Source organism: Felis catus, chromosome D1 (genome assembly GCF_018350175.1).
Source record: "Felis catus isolate Fca126 chromosome D1, F.catus_Fca126_mat1.0, whole genome shotgun sequence".
NCBI classification, from domain to species: Eukaryota; Metazoa; Chordata; class Mammalia; order Carnivora; family Felidae; genus Felis; species Felis catus.
Window position 1 is genome coordinate 97,506,959 of NC_058377.1, and position 4,665 is coordinate 97,511,623.

General features: G+C 45.2%; 1 long non-coding RNA gene across 1 annotated transcript; it reads left to right on the forward strand.

The window, feature by feature from the left end:
- LOC109492123 lies at nt 1–4,218 on the forward strand. The gene is made up of 2 exons (XR_002145877.3): nt 1–1,304; nt 3,734–4,218. It is a non-coding gene; the product is annotated as an uncharacterized LOC109492123 (long non-coding RNA).
- The last annotated feature ends 447 nt before the right edge of the window (nt 4,219–4,665 follow it).

Genomic DNA, 4,665 nt, shown 5'->3' on the forward strand with positions numbered 1-4,665 from the left:
AGTCCCTATTGTCATCCATAGAAATCAGGTATTTTCATATCACAGTTCCTGCATTTATTTTGAAATAAGGTCTGTACTCTCGCTCATTCAAAATCAGCTATTAAACCTGCTGCTAGAATTTGCTTTGTAAGGCATTAGCCAAGAAGCATACATATTACTCTATCACAATTTTTTAAATATTTTGATAATGGTATCTCAATATAACTGTAATCTTATGTATCACCAGCATTTCTAAGTATTATTCGGAGATGCCCGCAGGCTTCACTAGACTGCCAAAGGGATTTGCAGTGTGACAGCAAACCCCTACCAGGGTTCGGAACCCCTACCAGGACCAGAAGAGGTGGGATTGCTTAGGGCAGGGACAACCATGTCAAAGGAGCTACACAGGGCAAAGGGGCTGGGCTTTGATTCTGGCACAGGTATGGTTAGATATGGCAAGGAGAGGCTCAACCCAACCTGAGTGCCAGGCAAGCGAGAGAGTCCAGAATAGCCCAGGGGGGCGTCCCTTCCTGCAGTAGCACAAGGCACGGTCAAGGCAGCCCCAGAGGGAAAGCGCCCTGCCCTTTAGGGAACCTGTGGTCATTTTTTTGAAGAGCCGACTTTGATTTTGGTCAGACCCGGCTTAATCCTGCCTCCATCACTCACTCTGGGTAACTTGCCTAATCTATCATGAACCTCAGGGTCTCCAACTGTAAAATAGTAATAATAATACTTGCCCAAACATTCTGTTAGATAATTTATTTGTAAACGTTATGTTGAACAAAGAAAGCAAGTTACGGAATGACGGGTGTTTCATTTGTGAAAAATGTTAAGTGATGCCAAACAATGTTATATTATGTTTACAGGTAAAGACTTTAGGTAGTAGAACAGAAAACCATGCAGGAGAATGCTGCATCTCAAATTCAAGTTGCTAGTGCTTAGTTTGGGGAGTGGAGGGAAATAGGTTTGGGAGGCATACAGGTGAGGGGGGAAAGAATCAGAAACGAATCCATATGGCACAGGTTAAGACTTGCTGAAGTCCAGCAGTGGGTTCTTTTTAGAGCTTTATTTAAGTGATCTATAATAACCTGAACGTACAAAAATGTCCAACTTGGTTTTGATGTGCACGTTCCCTCATGAAACCATCACCACCACCATCAAGATCATGAACGTATCCGCCATCTTGAAAGTTTCCTCGTGCCCCTGTGGAATCTCTCCATCCTGCCTCTTCCCCATTTTCCACTCCCAGGTGATCGATGGTCTGGTTTCCATCTCTACTGATTAGCTGGAGTCTTCTAGACTTGTTATATCATTGGAATCAACCGGTATGTACTTTTCTCCCCCTCATTTGGATTCTTTCTCTCAGAATAATTATTTTGAGACCCACTTATGTTGCGGTTGTGTCCATACTGGATTCCTTTTTATTACTGAATAGAAGCCCATTATATGGGTAGTCTGTAATTGGTAGATCTCTTCCCCCAATTTACGGTCATTTGCTTGGGGCTCTTAAACGGGCTGCGAACATTTGTGTGCAAGTCTTTTATTTTTCTTGGGTAAACCTCTAGGAATGGAATGGCTAGGTTACGTGGTAGCTGTGTGTTTGGCTTTTCCAGAAACTGCCAAAATGTTTTCCATTTTGCGCCACTGGAAATGTACCATTTACCATTCCCACCAGAAACGAGAGTTCTAATTATTCCACGTGCTTTCCAGAACTTGGTATGATCGGCCTCTTTAATTTTAGTCAGTCCAGGATGTGTGTGGTCCTAGCTCATTGTGGGTCCTAATTTGCATTTCCCTAATGAATAAAGATATGATGCGTCTGTTCACACACTCGTCTGTCGTCCATGTGTCTTCTTTGGTGAAGTTTGCCCATTTTTAATTCAGTTACTTGTCTTGTGGAGTTGTAAGGGGTTTTGTTGTTGTTTTTGTTATGGTTGTTTTTTGTTTTAGTTTATTTTGAGAGAGAGAGAGAGAGAGAGAGAGAGAGAGAGAGAGAGAGCATGTGTGCGCACGAGCGAGAGATGGGCAGAGAGGGAGAGACAATCTCAAGCAGGTTCCGAGCTGTCAGAGCGGAGTCTGATGGGGACTCCATCCCACAAGCCACGAGCTCATGACCTGAGCCGAAGTCAAGAGTCGGATGCTCAACCGACTGAGCCGCCCAGGCGCCCCGAGTTGTAAACTTTTAAAAATGTATTTTAGGTAGAAGTCTTTTGTCAGACACATGTTCTGCAACCATTGGCTCCCAGTCTGTGGCTTGCCTTTTCATTTTCTGTGTGGTGCTTTCTGAAGAGCAAAAGACACAAATGAATCCCAATTTATTGATTTTTTCCCAGCGTTTCATAGTTTTTGTGTTGCACTCAGGAAATACTTACCAAACTCAAACACGCTAAAAATGTCTCCTGTGGTTTTCTTAAGTTTTATAGCTTTAGCCCTTATATTTAAAAATTTTTTTAAGTTTATTCATTTTTGAGAGAGAGCGTGAGCGGGGGAGGGGCAGAGAGAGAGGGAGACACAGAATCCAAAGCAGGCTCCAGGCTCTGAGCTGTCGGCACAGAGCGTGATCCGGGGCTCGAACCCACGAACCGCGAGATCATGACCTGAGCCAAAGTCGGGACACCTCACTGACTGAGCCCCCCAGGCGCCTTAGCCCTTATATTTTGATCTATGATTAATTTTGAATTGTTTTATGGTTGAGATAAGGGCCAATGTTCTTTTCTCTCTTTCTTCTTCTTTTTGCATATGGCTGTCTAATTGTCCCAACATCTTCTGTTAAACATTTACCCTCTCCCTTTGAAATGCGTTGTAATATTCATCAATTTACTAAGTCTATGTGAGTCTATTTCTAGGTACACTATTCTTCCCACTCATATATTTGCATATATTTATGAAAACACCACACTGTCTTGTTTAGCACAGCACTGTAACGTAGTCTATAATGTCACAGTCTTATGCTTGTTTTATATATGATGTTCAGGGTTTTTAGTTGTACTTTGAGGGAGAATGAGGGGAAGGTATATCTACTCCATCTTCTTGGAAGTCTTGATGCATTTTTAAAAGCTGGCCTCTGGGGCGCCTGGGTGGCGCAGTCGGTTAAGCGTCTGACTTCAGCCAGGTCACGATCTCGCGGTCCGTGAGTTCAAGCCCCGCGTCGGGCTCTGGGCTGATGGCTCGGAGCCTGGAGCCGGTTTCCGATTCTGTGTCTCCCTCTCTCTCTGCCCCTCCCCCGTTCATGCTTTGTCTCTCTCTGTCCCAAAAATAAATAAAAAACGTTGAATAAAAGCTGGCCTCTGGTTCCACTTTCTCACACACACACACACACACACACACACACACACACACCCCAAAAAAAATCAAAAACAAAAACAAAAACCCAAAACATAATAAACAAAAACAAAACAAAACAACAACACATTTCCCTCTGGAACAAGGGCAGCATCCCCCAGGGTCCGTCAAAAGAAATGGAAAACACGTTTGCAGCAGGAGACAGGAGGATCAGCAAGGTTTAGACTATCCCAAATCTGCCTGCTGAGACGTTATACCAGGGGCCAAAAGCTACCTCTGTTTGCTAGAAGTGCAAGATAGCTACAAAACAAGAACACTGGTGCTACAGACATATTTGGGATCTAAATGTCTAAAGTCTGCCTGTTCTTCTCTGCCTTCCCCCCAACTCCAACAACCACGCAGGTCTCCACTGCTCACAAACCTTGCGGAGACTTGATCCCCTTCCTTCAATGATTTCACCTCCTCTTCCCAGGCAGAATACACCCAGTGGAAGGAAGTACCTCAACTCCCAGAACCGAATTTCCACTACCAATGGTTGTTGTGGCCACTGGGTGAATTGAAAAGAATCACCCTTTCCTCGGAGCTCCTCACTGTCAACTGCCCCAAAACAGTCCTGGTTGGGAAGACACTACAGTCAATACTGCCCCGTGGATCTGTGACATGAACAACCTGCTCAACAGCACAGATCCAGTGACTCTACCTGTGCTCACCCCCTCCCCACCCTCACCCCCCACCTTCTTTCCCAGGGTTACTACCCGAGATCGGTCCCTCCACCTGCGTTCTGCACACCCCTCTCCTCCCATCCTGTCGTCTTTGCCCTCATAAACTATTCTTGGGTGTGTGTCCATTTGGTCATGGGCTGACCAACGTTAAAAATCCCTGGCTCCTCTTCATCAATGTTTGAACAAACAGGTTTCTCCAATCTTTTAAAATAAAATTAGCATCCTCTTTCCAGCATCCTTCTCATTTCCAACTTCTTGGAAGACTCGTCTATGCTTATTTGTCTCCATTTCCTCATCATCACCCTCACCTGCTCAACTCACTCCTACCATTTAAGAAACCTGCTTTCGCTAAGAGCGATACCAGTTTAGGGATGGCATTCCTTAGTCTTTGCCTCACTAATTTCTCAAGAAAACTGACCCAGTTCACAACCCTCCCCACAAGTGCTCTTCCCTTGCCTTCCGCAAGGCCACAGTCTCCTGGGTTTTCTCCTAAGGCTACCTGCTCCTCTTCTGCCTCTCCAAGTAGAGGAGCTTTGGGGGGCTGTCCTGAGTCTTTCCCAAATGGTATTCTCTCCACCAGGCAACCCCCTCCATGTTCCATTCTCACCCCCCCCCCCATCCCCCCCAATGCATGAACCTAGGACACAGACTTTCAGCTCAGGCTTTCATTTGGAGATCCAAA